This window comes from Culex quinquefasciatus, chromosome 1, assembly GCF_015732765.1.
Source record: "Culex quinquefasciatus strain JHB chromosome 1, VPISU_Cqui_1.0_pri_paternal, whole genome shotgun sequence".
NCBI classification, from domain to species: domain Eukaryota; kingdom Metazoa; phylum Arthropoda; class Insecta; order Diptera; family Culicidae; genus Culex; species Culex quinquefasciatus.
The window spans coordinates 90,774,637-90,791,059 of NC_051861.1; the positions used below are offsets into that span (position 1 = coordinate 90,774,637).

The following is a 16,423-nucleotide window of genomic DNA, read 5'->3' on the forward strand; positions in this document are numbered from 1 at the left end:
AAGGTTATTGAAAAAAATAAATAACATTATTTTAATTTAAAAGATTTAATTTGCTATTTTAATAAAATTTAAATTCAAAATAATAGAAACCACATAATAACGGTTTTCTATTGGTATCGTTGATTTTATTGTTTCAGGTATTTGAAAAACGTTTTCAGCTGAATGTACTTGTGTTTTCAAAAAATAAATAAAGTTTTGTTTTTATATTTCGTAAATGGTGACATTACCTGTTGAACAATTCATCTAAAAGCGTATTTTATCTATAAATTAAGTGTGGCTAATGAAAAATCGTTGAAAGCCAGAATTTCAACATTTCAATGGAAAAAATTAGAAAATGTTTTAAGCTTCCGTATAGTTAAACTGCAATCATTATTTGAGCAGTTCTCTAGGATTTCGGTCATTCGATTTTTTTGTATTTTTAATCCGACTGAAACTTTTTGGTGCCTTCGGTATGCCCAAAGAAGCCATTTTGCATCATTAGTTTGTCCATATAATTTTCCATACAAATTCGGCAGCTGTCCATACAAAATGATGTATGAAAATTCAAAATCTGTATCTTTTGAAGGAATTTTTTGATCGATTTGGTGTCTTCGGCAAAGTTGTAGGTATGGATACGGACTACACTGGAAAAAAATAATACACGGTAAAAAAAATTTGGTGATTTTTTTATTTAACTTTTTATCACTAAAACTTGATTTACAAAAAAACACTATTTTTAATTTTTTTTATTTTTTGATATGTTTTAGAAGGCATAAAATGCCAACTTTTCAGAAATTTCCAGGTTGTGCAAAAAATCACTGACCGAGTTATGAATTTTTTAATCAATACTGATTTTTTCAAAAAATCGAAATTTTGGTCGTAAAAATTTTTCAACTTCATTTTTCGATGTAAAATCAAATTTGCAATCAAAAAGTACTTTACTGAAATTTTGATAAAGTGCACCGTTTTCAAGTTATAGCCATATTTAAGTGACTTTTTTGAAAATAGTCGCAGTTTTTCATTTTTTTAAATTAGTGCACATGTTTGCTCAGTTTTGAAAAAAATATTTTTGAAAAGCTGAGAAAATTCTCTATATTTTGCTTATTTGGACTTTGTTGATACGACCTTTAGTTGCTGAGATATTGCAATGCAAAGGTTTAAAAACAGGAAAATTGATGTTTTCTAAGTTTCACCCAAACAACCCACCATTTTCTATCGTCAATATCTCAGCAACTAATGGTCCGATTTTCAATGTTAATATATGAAACATTTGTGAAATTTTCCGATCTCTTCGAAAATATTTTTGGAATTTTCAAATCAAGACTAACATTTCACAAAGGCCAAACATTCAATATTACGCCCTTTTAACGCCCTTCTTTGGGCATACCGAAGGCACCAAAAAAGTTTCAGCCGGATTAAAAAATACAAAAATTAAAATTGAAGAAAAAAGACCGATTTCGTAGAGAATTGCTCATTTCCAAAAAAAAAGATTCGACAAAAAAAACATTTTAGCGAAAAGAAATATTTATTTCATCAAAAATTCACTTAAATTCATTTTTTTAATAAACTCAACTGATTCTTAATGCAATGTAATGCATATTTAATAAATTTCAGCTGATTACACTTACATTTCATTTTTTTTAATTTTTGAAGTTTTTCGAAAATTTATTTTTGCTCCTTGTTTTTGAGCCAATTTTTTATAATGTTGGAGGGTGGGTTGATCGACGAAAGCTTTATGAAATATTTGCAACAAACTTGATCCTCCAATTTCCACATTTTGTCTGCCTGAATCAGTTGGTAGTCAATCAGATTCGTTATATAACTGTAATGAGTTCGAATCCCGAAGGAAGTGCAATGTATTTTTGAGGGTCAGTTCATAAAAGTGTCATTATGACTTGCAAATTAATAAAGAAAACTTACATTTTTGCAACTATTACAGAATTCTACCTAAGTCAATCTTGAACGTGTTTTAATATTTCTAAAAATGTTTGATGAAAATTTTGACGATATTTACTAGTTTCACTCACATTGAAACATATGAAATTGTTTTAATTGTAAAATATTTTAAACACAGTATTTGTATCCTAAAGTGGGGATCAAAATATTGATAAATAATAAGTTTTATTAACAAAATAAAAAGATTAGTATATAAAAGTTTTAAATAAACCTTGATTTTGAAAGCATAAAATCACTTTACAAGTGGTCAACGGGCCATTTTACAAGATCTTTCAAAATGGGTCCGCGGGCCACAAAATATCACCTCGCGGGCCACGTTTGGCCCGCGGGCCATACTTTGGTCACCCCTGCTGTAACGTGATAACTTTGAACAGCAATAGAGGAGAAAAGCAACTCGCGACAAAATTTTGAGGCTAGGAATTTTGACAGGTATGATTTTCATAAAGTATTCGCCTCCTTCTCCCACAGAAAACCTGGGAACGAGGTAGCTGTCAAACTAGGCCAAAATGTTAAAGTCACTCACAAAATGAACTTTGAGTCATTTGAGTTCATTTCTGACGTCACGATTTTCTCCTCTATAGAGGAGAAAAGCAACGCGCGACAAAATTTTGAGTCTAGGATTTTGACAGGTATTATTAAAGTATTTGCTCTTCTCTCCCACAGAAAAGTAGGTACAAAGTAGCTGTCAAACTAGGCAAAAATGTTAAAGTCACTCACAAAATGAACTATGAGTGATTTGAGTTCATTTCTGACGTCACGATTTTTTTGGCCAAGTTTGACAGCTACATTGTCCCCAGTTTTCTGTGTGGAGAGAAAACAGGCGAATACTTTATGAAAATCATACCTGTCAAAATTCGTCACGATTTCTCCTCTACACTGTACTGAAAATCGACTTTGCTGAGTTCGTTTGCATTTTCATACGATTTTCAGTTCGACTGCGATTAGACAAAAAGTGTAATCGCAGTTGAACTGAATCGTATGAAAAAGTGAAAACGAACTCAAAGTGCGATTTTTAGTTACAGTGTATAAGAGACTTCAAGTGCCCCAAAGAACTCACCCGAGGTAGAGCATTTCTAGGAAAAGCAGAATTTCAAAGCCTCTTTGAATTCGATAATACGTGAATTATTCGAGATCCGATCGAAAAACGGCTTTGTTTAAAGCTGGCGCGTAGGACCTTTGAGAACTAACTCGAGAATAGTTTGCTTGTAATTCATGTTTCATGTTTGCTTCTACCAATTCAGGATTAGGAATAAAGATCAGGATTAGAAAACGGGTTTAGAAAAGAGGTGGAAAAAACCGCTCTTTTAGGAGCCGCTCATTTTTGCTCGTTCATTAAAATGAGTCGCTCTTTTGAGCGGCTCTTTTGCTCTATTGAGCGACCTTTGCTCTTTTTCAAAATTTAGATAACACGGCTGATTTTAAGAGCGTGACTTTTTAAGGATTTTATTGAACTTTTATAAATTATTTAAAAAACCATTGGTCTTGGCGGTCTCTATGTCAAGATTTCTGATTTAAGCGATCAAATAATTGAATGGGAGAGCACTCAAACTTAAATTTATGAATTGAGAGAAAATTTCTGTTAGCTTGAAATATTTACTACATGGAGAAAATATTTTGTGAAATCATTTCTACATTTTATTTTGTTCGATTAAGTCTAAAAATTCAAAGTTCATCGAGAAAATGATTTAATTTTGTCTCCAAAATTGTGTAGGATTTTCAGTAGGGTTTTTGTAAAATTTTCCAAGTTATGCATTTGAAATGCTCAAATTTGAATTCGGGTGTTACTTTTATGTATTTTTAATTTTTGATGAGAAAGTTGCATTCGTCTTCCCAACTAAATACGTTGAAGGCAGCTCTCAAAATTTGGGGAAAATCACTAATTAACGTGCCGTTTTTATCCTTAAAGTACTTTAAATGGTACGCCACGGGACAATATTACAAATTTGGCATTATTTTATAAGCGCGGTTCGTTCGCACTTTTTGTGACCCGGCTCTTTAAACGGTTCGCTCTTTTTGCTTTTTAAAACCAAAGTTCAAAATATTGCATAGCCCACCATCCAAATCGTTTTTGTTCCCATTCGAAGCATCGTGTTTCAAAATCCAGTTTCAGAAAATTGCTTCGAAAACGACTAGCGCGCCACCTGTTGTTTAATAGCAGAACTGCTTGCCCCATACCGCCATCTGGTGGAGTAACATAACACCTAGTAAAATCACCACGAGGTGTCAGAACTATCAACGCCACACTGCAACTACTCGATGATAGATGTCACTTGAACCGCGCTTAAGATTGCAGTGCCACCTGAGGGCTTAATATAAGTCAGATCATATGAACATTTGTTTCAGCTATTGGGTTGTAGATGGCGCATTCGAAATTATATTCTGGATATGATTTAAATTTAATGATTCTTAGGATGTAACTACGATGTTGGTCCTTTTTTCATCAAATTTGTCGATTTCCAATAAGTGTTTATCTGGTCTTTTTTGATATTTTTTCTGATATTTTTTTTTTAGAAGCGGTAACCGATGACAGTCAACTTAATTTAACATATGCATTGCTGTTTAAAAACCCCAAAACATGCACCACCGGCCTCGCCAAATCAACGCGTTGAGTGAGTGCTAAGAATTGCGCCAACATTAGCAACGCTCCTGTCTGAAGCCCTTCGGAATGAATGGTTTCATTTCCTACACAAAACCCTATAATTTTGGGCCATCTTTAAGCGCCCATTCAACACGCAGCTTTTTCCTTTAGCCACCCTGGCTGGCTGGCTCTCAAACTTAGTTCAAAGTAACATGCTAACGACGGACTTCCTAATCACTACTCTAGCGCCATTTGCGAGCAAAGTTTTGGTTTTTTGCGAGGGCTTTTAGTTACGGATCTTCGGAGTTGTGTCTCGAGGCGCGGTGCTGCCACATTTTCACTTTCGACGGTGTGCTGGTGGCCCCGGGGAAGAATTGTGCTTGACTGCCTGCAGGACATTCGTTGAGGACAGCGCCCACGGGCTGTGTTTGTTTTTCGGGATTTTCTGAGCTGATTTCTTTATTGCATATTATAATTTTGGGCTTCGCAGAGATCTCATGCCTTTGGACAGCGGTTTTATTGCTCAACTCAGCGGATTTTTTTACTTGTTTTTCCTGGAAAACAATTCTTTAGAGATCATTTCAGCTCAGAAGGCGCTCTAATGACACTCGAGTTGTTTGAACAATTTTTATTGTTAGAAATTTGTGATTGAGCAATTAAAACATGCAATTTGTGAAAGAAGATTTGAAACTGGTTTTTTCTTGTTTAATTTCTGTTAATTGTGAAGATTTTATTACATAAATCATTAGGGAGCTACAAACATGTAATTCGCCACAAATGTCTATGGTTGGTATGAGCACACAATTCAACATTTTTTTAAATCTGATTTCAGGGCATTAAAATATACATTTTCATTTTCTTTCATTTTCTATAAACAGAACATATTTGCAGACATTTGGTTGCATCATTGCCGAGAAACAGATATTTGAAATAAGCAGTTTCAAAATATATATCTCAACACTTTTTTGACCAAATCGGCCATAAATTTGGTGAAGACTCGTCAAACCGGTCCCATGTGCATAACGAAGGTTCTTAAAAAAATTATTTAAAAAAATATTTTTGTGATGCTTTTTAATTCAAAAATAGTAAATTAGGCTTGATAAACTCCATTACCTTCTACCGAAGTTGAGGAACAAAACTCTATAAAAATTCGCAATGATCCTAAAAGTAAAAATAGAAAGAAGCCTTCAAACGTTAGCCATGTATTTTTATATTAGTTAGTTTAGTAACAATTTAACCAACAAAAACATTTCCTGTTCTTGAACCATTCTTGAATTTTGCATACTAAAATAAATGCTGTATGGTTTGCCAACAGCAAAATCGAATTGTAGTTAACGAATTATTTTAGAGAATATAAAATTTGGTTTTTTTGCTAATACATCTGAACTTTGACTTTGTACTCGAAAATGAAGTTGCTTACAAGTTGTAAATACTAAACAGAAAATATATAAAAAAACATACGATTGGATGATGCAAGGAAAATGTAACTGAACTGTGACAAAATAAATAATTTTTAAATACAAAAGCAACTAAAAAGAAATGATGGCCCTATTGCTCAAAACTTGATTTTCCATGATGACATTGTATTTTTTAATGTGTTGCCCATGTTCAAATAATGAGATGCAGTGTTAAAAAGTGTTTGAAAATTAAAAATATGAAACTATTCAAATAATTTACATCAAGTTTTAAATTTAAAAGAGGTCAAAAACACATATTCAAATCGTTCCTATTGTTCAGATTGATTCAAAGACTGAAATGCTTGAATAAAAAAGTACTTTTTATAAAAATTTCTTGATTTTTTTTTTATTTTGATTTTCAAAATTTTTAGGCGAAAAGTATAAAATGCATGTGAAAATTTGCTGCTGCTAACATTAATTTGCAAAATGCCATATATTTAAAATAAATTTTTGTAATTCCGTCGTGAAACTACTTACTTTTCCTGTCATTCTTGAACGACGAAACAGCCTTCTTTTCTGTACCAAAAATAACAGAATCGAATAGTAACACTTTTCAAAATAAATGCTGAAAAGTTCTACTTTTCAGCACTGAAATGGATGCTGAAAAGTTGAAATTTTCAGCACTTGTTAGGAAAAGTTATACTTTTCAACATTTTTGATTTGAACGATTCATTGACTCAATGCATGGACATTTGTCCGATAATTCTGTCCAAAGGGTGTTTTTCGGAATTGCAAAAACGTTGTATGGAACTCGTTGCAAAACTTGATTTTCACCACTCGTCGTATTTATCTAACTCGGTGAACCTCGTTAGATAAATGTACGACTCGTGCTGAAAAATCTCTTTTGCAACTTGTTGCCTAAACTACTATTATTCTTAAATTTTACTTTTACAATGAGAAAATATATCAATTTTCATTTTTTTCTGCTGTTTTTCAAATCATACCAAATATCGTATAATTATATTATTATTAGTATTTTTGAGAAGTATTTTTTAATCAAAGTGTTTGGACACTGAAAATCTGTGCTGAACAACAATAAAATTGATTTTAAATTTCTCTTAGTGACCATAAAGCTGAAATAAAAAAAAAATGATGCGGAAATAATATTTTGCATGGCAAATAACTTATTACAGAACAAGTATTTTCAACTTGTGAATAAATAGATAATCATGGAATTCGCCCTAAAATCCAATTTCTAGCGTTATTTAACTTGAAACACCATTTCAATAAATCACAGCTCAAAGTTTTAAAATATTTGAAGCGAGTTTTAAAACTTGGTTGGGTTTGGAAAAATTTCATATGATACTAAGTTGTTTTTTTTTATGATTTTTCATGGCTCCTTTTATGGTATGATTATAGTTATTTATTTATTTATTTATTCGTCAAACATACGTAGACTACATGATCGTTGCTTAGTTTCTAATTACAAGGGGGGAACATCTATCTTTGATTGTAGAACTGTTTTTTCATGGTGGATTTTGTCATTGTGAAATCGATTATGTTATTATATTTGTTATAAGTTTCCATCATTCTATTCATGGGCCCGTGTTTAGCGTAGTCAGTTCTGTGAAAATGCAATGCGAATGGCTCACGTGCTCTCAATACGCGTGTGGGTTCATAGAAATTTAATGTTTGTAACAACTCTGGAGAATTAATTCGGTTTGCAATAAGATCATTTACGAACGAAAGAGAAGCGAATTCACGACGCTTTACAAGTGTTTCTAAGCTTATTAACATGCAGCGTGCAATATACGAAGGAAGGGGAAAAGTGTTCAAAAGTGGTCCACCCTAGTTTACGAAGAGCAAATAGTAAAAATTGTTTTTGCACTGATTCAATACGGGTTTCGTGTGTTTTGATGTGACTCCACACGACGCTACAATATTCAAGAATAGAGCGAACATAAGCTATGAACAATGTTTTCAATGTATAGGGGTCCTTAAAGTTATAACTGAATCGTTTTATGAAGTTGAGCATATTAGTTGCTGATGTTCGATGAAAGTCATTTTAGAATCAAGTATGACTCCTAAATCTCTAACATTTGAACAGGTTTCAACTATCTGGTTGTCTAGTTTTATGTTTATATTTGGCTTATTTATTTTTCTGCTGAACAAGATCGATGTACACTTTTTAATGTTAAGTTGTAAAGGCTACGACAGCACCATTCAAAGAATATGTTGATTTCGTTCTGGAATCTTGAAGCGTCAGTTTCGTCTTTAATTTTCATAAACAATTTCATGTCATCTGCGTAAATCGAAACGTTGATATGCTTAAATATAAAGGATACATCATTTACGTAAAGAATAAAAAGTAATGGGCCTAAATGAGAGCCTTGAGGTACCCCGGAAGTAACATTTTTTTTTTAAATTTATATTTATTCAAATTTCTTTTCCATGTACATTCATTCAGTTAAAATATTATTGAGTGTCCAATCACTAACGATGACTTTTCACCTCAATTTTAAATACTAGCAACTTTCATTTATTCATGAAATATTGTAGCTTTCGCTATTCAGTGATTTCAAATGTAGGAGGTCCTACATACAAAAAGGGAAAAGGGATACCTTAAAACTAACTTATAAACTATATAAAGAGCGGATCAATGCAGCTGAAGACTGCAATGATTTTTGTCGAAATGCATCAATTATCTTATTGGACATAACATCCAAAGTATCAACTTCGGCTAATTGATGAAGTTCACTGGTGCTGAACCAGGGAGGAAGTTTCAGAATCATTTTCAGAATTTTGTTCTGAATCCTCTGAAGTTTTTCTTCCTGGTTAAGCAACAGCTTGTCCAGATCGGCATAGCATAAAGCAGGGGTGACCAGTATGGCCCGCGGGCCAAACGTGGCCGCGAGGTGATTTTTTGTGGCCCGCGGACCCATTTTGAATAGTCATGTAAAATGGCCCGTTGACCACTTGTCAAGTGATTTTATACTTTTCCAAAATCAAGGTTTATTTTGAACTTTTTTATGATAATCTTTTTTTTATTTTTTGGTAATAAAAAATAATGAGTTTTCAATATTTTGATACCCAAATAAGGACAAAAATATGTTTTTCAAAGATCTTAATAATTGAAACAATTTCAGTTTCGAAGTGAGTAAAACTAGTAAACTTTCATAATACATTTTTGGAAAACGTTTAAATTTCACTTACGTAGAAATCTTTAATAATTGCAAAAATAAGAGTATTCTATATTAATTTCAAAGTCATAATGACCCTTTCATGAACTGACCCTCAAACTTACTGTACACTTAGAAATCTTCCCTCGGGATTCGAACTTTGTTCGAACTCATGACAACTGGATAACAAGTCAGACAAAATATAAAAATCGAAGAAATAAGGCTATTGCAACTATTTTACAATTTATCGACCAACCCTCTCCTCACCCAATTAAGAATTGGCTCAAAATAAGGGGCAAAATGTATTTTTGAAAAACCTCAAAAATCAAAAGAAATATAAGTGCAATCAACTGAAATCAATTAAAAATGCATTCCTCTGCGTTTGGTATCATTTGAGCATGTTCGGGTTATTTATTCAAAAGTAATTTGAATGTCAGTGAATTTTCGATGTATAATGTTTTTTCTTTAAAATGTTTTTTTGTTGAATCTTCCATTTTTTTTTATAATGATTTAAATTTATTTTTACTGGTTCCTAAAACAGTTTCTAGCATCTTTTCATAGAAATTTTGGTTCTCAACGATCCCACTTAATTTAAAGATAAAATTACGCTGTTATATTATTTGTTAAGATTATATGTCACCCTTTTCAAAACATAAAAACAAAACATAAAAATTTGATTAAAATCACAAGTGCATTCAGCTTAAATTTTAAATGCAAAAGTGTTTTAAAATGCATTATATACCTGTCAAGTTGATTTCATAATCATAAGTTTCCAAAATTTCTAAGTTTTAACGAAAATTTATTTTTGTGAGAAAAAGTTTTGCGGTGCCAGTAATTTCATAAAAGTTTAAAATATTTTTAAACGAGCCCAAACAAGCTAAATAATATTATCAATGCAGAAAAATTAATTTTAGATTGTTTTGAGTTGATTAGACTTCTATTTCCAATGAAATTTTCAGTTTTGTGAAAAAAATTTGCCCTCTGAATTTTCCGAACCTATTTTGAAGGGAAGTGAAATAAACTTTGAAAAATATTTGAAACTGCCTTACTTCTAATTAAAGAAAATGTTCAAAATAACAGAAGTTGAAAAACAACTATAGATGTATTTTCAATTCTTTTAAATTAAAATAACGAAATTTCATTTATTTAAATTACTTATTTGCAAATTTGGCCCGCAAGCTCATTTGGGCTTCAAATTTGGCCCGGCCTCTAAAAACTTTGAGCACCCCTGGCATAAAGCATGGCAGGTCTGAAAATTTGTTTATAAATTAACAGTTTATTCTTGAGACAAAGTCTAGAATTTCTGTTTATAAGTGGATACAAACATTTAATATATTTGTTACATTTAACCTGGATACTTTCAATGTGATCCTTGTAAGTAAGGTTTTGTCAAAACCAAGTCCAAGATATTTCACTTGATCCTCCCACTTTAAATTTACCTCATTCATCTTTATAATGTGATGACTTTTGGTTTAAGAAAATCAGCCCTTGGTTTGTGAGGGAAAATAATAAGTTGAGTTTTTGCAGCATTTGGAGTAATTTTCCATTCTTTCAAATAAGAATTGAAAATATCCAAGCTTTTTGTAATCTTCTTGTGATGACACGAAGGCTTCTGCCTTTGGCGGAGATGCTTGTGTCATCAGCAAAGTGATTTCTGACATCCTGGGGGCAAATCAGGCAAGTCAGAAGTAAAAATATTGTATAAAATTGGACCCAAAATGCTTCCTTGAGGGACGCCACACGTACAGGTAGTTGATCAGATTTGCTATTCTGATAACATACCTGCAGAGTACGATCCGTCAAATAATTTTGAATAATTTTCACGATATAAATCGGAAAATCATCGGGACTCGCAACACCAGCCAGCAACAGTCAAGTGCTGGAGCTCTTCAGATTTTCGATTTTTTCGCCGTAATTTACCGTGATTACCCGCAAATTTGCTCCTCCAGCATGCCAAGGGCCAGCCGTGAGGCAGTTCGAGTGCGGCCTCGAAAACCCGCGAAGTTCATCTACCGGCAGAGTGCAGAAGGTAAACACAACAATGTCGCATCGACCGCCATCGCGCACGGGAGCGTGCCCGGTGACGTCACCGATCCTTCATTTTTACGTGTCATACCGTCCGGAGTCCCCGGTACGGACGACATCGACCGGGCATCCGAAGCACTTCCGGCCAGCAGCAGCAGCAGCAGCAGTCCACCAGCACTACGACGAAAACCACTTCAACGTTCCCACCAGCAACGAATTTGAGATGCTGAGTGAGATGAAACAACACCGACAGTGACAGCAGCAGTGCTGGCGACGACAATGACGATGATGAACTTGCGCGCAAGCGCGAAAGCAGAAAAATGGTAACTCTCCGAACGACGACCACCTCAATTTTTGTTTTGGATACGTTGGCTGACGATGTTGACGAGTTGCTTGAGGGACTCAATATTGTCTCAAAATTAGCAAAACTTCTGTGCAAGTGATTACCCACAAAAGCTGCATTTCGACTTGGTGGTGAAGAAGTTGAAGTTGCGAAACTTCAAATTCTTCACATTTGATCCTGCAGAGAAGGTCCCAGTGAAGATCGTCCTTCAGGGATATTCGGACCGCCCGATCTCCGACCTGGAAGAACACCTGACGGGCGTCAAGGTTAAGCCTCGAGAGATAAAGGTGCTCTCAAAATCGACTACGGTGACAGGTACGTACACCTTGTACCTCCTGTACTTCGATCGCGGGTCCGTCAAAATCCAGGACCTACGGCGGATCAAAGCACTGGACGGCTTCTTTGTGACGTGGCGATTCTACACGAAGAATCCGGCCGACGCAGCCCAATGCCACCGCTGTCAGAAATTCGGACACGGCTCAAGAAACTGCAATCTCCCACCCCGGTGTGTAAAGTGCGGTGAGACCCACTTCACCGAAAGGTGCAGTCTTCCGCGGAAAGACCAACTTCCGCGGAAAGACCAACGCCCAGCAGCACAAAGCACGTGTCAAGTGCGCCAATTGTGGTGGAAACCACACGGCGAATTTCCGTGGCTGTGCCGCGCGGAAAAAGTACATCGAGGAGCAGGACAAGAAGAAGAAAGCGCCAGCGTCCCGCCAACCTCCGAAGACTTCGAGCTCGACCGCTGCAGCAGCTGGCGGCGGAGCGGCTCCATCGACCAACCCAGCGTTCCCTCCCGGTTGGGGAGGTTCGTACGCTAGAGTAGCCGCTTCTGGGGCGGTTCTCCCCGGGACAAGCTGATGTTACCGGTGATGATCTCTTCACGCTTCCTGAGTTTTCGCCCTTGCTGAGAGATGCTCACGCGCTTTCGTGCCTGTCGAAACAAGGCAGAACAATTCCAAGCTCTCAGTGAGCTGATGATGAAGTACATCTACAACGGATAAGCTGCCTTGTACAGCGAAGTTTTTCGACGTCAATAGACAAAACATACTGTGATTTAGTTTTAAGCTTTTCTATTTCTATCCTTTTCCTTAGCAAATCTAGAAGGTTTTTTTTTTAATTTTTCCTTCTCTTGCCAAATCCATTGTTAGAATATCCAATTACATCAAAATGAATTATAGTGTAAACTATAGTTGAAAGGAACTCCAAAACTCTATTAGGTTATAAGAAATACGGAATTGTAAATTGATTATTTACTGACAAAATAAATTGAATTGAAAAAAAAATAAATCGGAAAATTAAACCTTTTTCAATTTCGCAATCAACTTTATGCCAAACACTGTCAAATGCTTTTTCTATGTCTAGAAGAGCAGCGCCAGTAGAATAGCCCTCAGATTTGTTGCTTCGAATTAAATTTGAAACTCTCAACAACTGATGAGTAGTTGAATGCCCAAGGCGAAATCCAAACTGCTCATCAGCGAAAATTGAATTTTCATTAATGTGCGTCATCATTCTATTAAGAATTATTCTTTCGAATAATTTACTAATAGATGAAAGCAAACTAATGGGCCGATAGCTTGAGGCTTCAGCAGGATTTTTATCCGGTTTCAAAATCGGAATTACTTTGGCATTTTTCCAACTACTGGGAAAATATGCCAAATCAAAACATTTGTTGAAAATTTGACCAAGCAACTTAAAGTTGCTTCTGGTATTATTTAATTAAAATGTAAAATGCCATCCTCACCAGGGGCTTTCATATTTTTAAATTTTTGGTTTGATCCTTTGCCAAATTTTTAGAGAATTGAATTTACTCACTGTTATGTCCTCATGGTTTTGGAATTCAAATTCCGAATAAAAGAAGGGCTTTTGATGTTAAAAACAAACTATATTGACATGAATCCGAGATAACTAAAATATTTGTTTTTAACATCAATGAAAAAAAAATTCAGAACAAATTCATGCTACAATATATGATTATAATATATTCAACTAGAGTGAACCGGGACTACAGTCTGAATAAACACAGTCGTTTTTGGAGCATTTAATGGCAATAAATTTTTAACTTTTTAGGACTGCATCCGCTTTAAAAGAACCATCCGAAAATAAAATAGCGATCATGGTTGAATCTACTGTCATAATTCTTCTCATGTGTCCCGATCCTGGAAAAAGCACAGTACTTTTTTGTTTCAATTGTTTCAATTTAATCTATCAATCACACTATCTTAACTTAACATTACATCACTTTCCAGTAGAGCAAGAATCCACTAGTAACCACTAGTAAGATCGAAGAGGTTCAACGCGCGCAGTTGAACATTCCAGTTCTAAAAAAAGCCATCACCAGTCTGCGCAAAACAGCCTGATGCCTAAAAGCCAAATATAGAGCAATATCTGTCGTGCTCTCACGCTTCATTTATTCATGCTCTCAACGTGCTGTCAACGCGCTGGCTTGTTTACCTTTGCATGCAGCTCCCTAGAGAGCTAAGTCGGCTGGGGCCTGGGGGTGGCATTTCGCTCTCCCAAAAAATGCTGTCAGTTCACGCTCTCAGATTGAACTGATTTACCAACACATCAATACTGCCGCTGCGTATGAATAGGAAGCTCTTTACATGTGTTGATTTTTTTCTGTATGGAGATTTTTTCCCCGACGTTCAAAGGGTCGGTGTTGAACGCGACGAGCATTTGCGCGTGGCCCGCTAGGCTGGCTCGCTTTAGTATTGGTGTTGTAAAGAGTGGTAAAGAGTAAGGGTGGCGGGCCAAAGCTTTTTCGGTGCATGCAGCGCTGCTGAACATAGGGAGTTGATTTTGAAACCGTATATTCAAACAAAAATTGTAATAAACAATTATTGTATGTTACTAATTTAAAAAGCACCGTGGTACTTAAATAAAATAATTATCCGCTTGAAATCGGCTACCTGTTCAATGAACAGGTTGAACAGGTGGACGAGTCGCCTCTGATTTCAACCTAAAAATACATATAGCTTTAAATCTTTATAAAAAAAAAAAATGAAAAGTCACTTTCGATTGCAAATTTGGTTTTGCATTTAAAACTGAATTTTAAAATTTGCATGAAAAAAATCAAAGCTCCGATTTTGCACAATCAAAGAGCGCTAGAGCAAAACATGCCTTTCTTCAGCAGCCATTACACTACCGCAAACATACAAAAAAACTCGCACATTTTCGTGTTTCACAGTTTGCCAAACTTGCAAACAAGGCAAAATGTATGCAGGCTGATGTTTGTACAAACAAATCCAGGCAAACAAACGAAGCAGGCAAACTGTCGAAAAGTGCGAGTTTGTTTGTTTGTTTGCCGTAATGTAATAGCCTCCTTTAGTCTCCAAGCAAAATCGAAGAAAAACTTCGATATATGCGTATTTATTTTGGAAAGTTAACTTTTAGTAACAGAACAATTCTCTACGAAATCGGTCTTTTTTTTAATTTAAATTTTTGTATTTTTTTAATGCTTTCTGTATGCCCAAAGAAACCATTTTGCATCATAAGTTTGTCCATATAATTTTCCATAGAAATTTGGCAGCTATCCATACAAAAAGGATGTATGAAAATTCAAAAATCTGTATCTTTTGAAGGAATCTTTTGATCGATTTGGTGTCTTCGGCAAAGTTGCAGGTATGGATAAAGACTACATTGAAAAAAATGTCACTACAACTTGATTTGCAAAAAAAAACACTATTTTTAATTTTTTTATATGTTTTAGGGGACATCAAATGCCAACTTTATAGAAATTTCCAGAATGTGCAAAAAATCATTGACCGAGTTATATATTTTTTAATCAATACTGATTTTTTTCAAAAAATCGAAATGTTCAAGAAATGTTGGTCGCAAACATTTTTCAACTTAATTTTTCGAGGTAAAATCGAATTTTAGTCCACCTACAACTTTGCCGAAGACACCAAATCGATCAAAAAATTCCTTGAAAAGATACAGATTTTTTAATTTTCACATATCATTTTTGGGGATAGCCACAAAAGGCGATAACTTAATAGGCGATATCTCGAAAGGCAAAAATTCAAAAGGCGAAAAAGTAGACCCACCACGTTAGGCAAAATAGCTCAAAAGGCGAAATGGTTCAAATGTTCAAATGGCTAAAACGTATTATTTTATTAAGATTCTTCCTTTCTACGACAATGAAGTACGAAGTGTAAACAAACAATCCATCCTGCTCGTTCGTTATATTAACAGGATGGAGTTAGGATTTCAGGACATTTTCATTAACTTATGCCACCACTGCCTGTTTGTTTACGCATTGTCTTTGGCCCTTTTACTTGGTTTGATTGATCTGAAGTTTTATTGTGCACGCAGAAAAATATTTTGTAGAATCAGCCTGTACGAGGTTTGCTTCAACAAAATGTTTGTTGAATATAATCAACGCCGATTTTGCGTGGAAACAAACCTTGATTTTCTCAACTCCACAAAAATCTTTTGTTGTTTTGAAAAAGTTGCTTTGACGTTTAGCGTTTTTGCTTTTTTAATTCTCAATCTTTATCATCCGTGTATGGGCCTCGAACACACGACCTCTGGAATGGATGTCCAGTACGCTGCTAGCCGAAACTCCACTTTGCTCTTTGCAGCAAATCTATTACTGTAAAATGTGCTAAACAAAAAGTGATTTGTATCAAAAGTGAATAGAAAGAAATAATCTTCAATAACTTATTGAAAAAAAGAACGGATATATTTGAAGAAATGATTTATAAAATACATTTGGCCTCGTTGCACACGGCCACCTGGCGCGTCGTTTGGGTATTTTTCACCTAATGTGCTTTTCGCCTTATGTGATTTTCGCCTTCTGAAATATTTCGCCTAATGAATTTTCGCCTTTTATGATTTCGCCTTTCGAGTCTTCGCCAAACGTAGGAGACTCTACCGAAGGTACCAAAAAAGTTTCAGCCGGATTAAAAAATACAAAAAAAAAACATCGAATGGCCGAAACCTCAGAAAATTGCTCAATAGA

The 16,423-nt window shown here is 34.8% G+C and overlaps 1 protein-coding gene across 1 annotated transcript in view; it reads right to left on the reverse strand.

Annotated features, from left to right (window-relative positions):
• Positions 1-16,423, reverse strand: part of LOC119770651 (brefeldin A-inhibited guanine nucleotide-exchange protein 2-like) — a 32,511-nt gene that overhangs the window by 817 nt on the left and 15,271 nt on the right.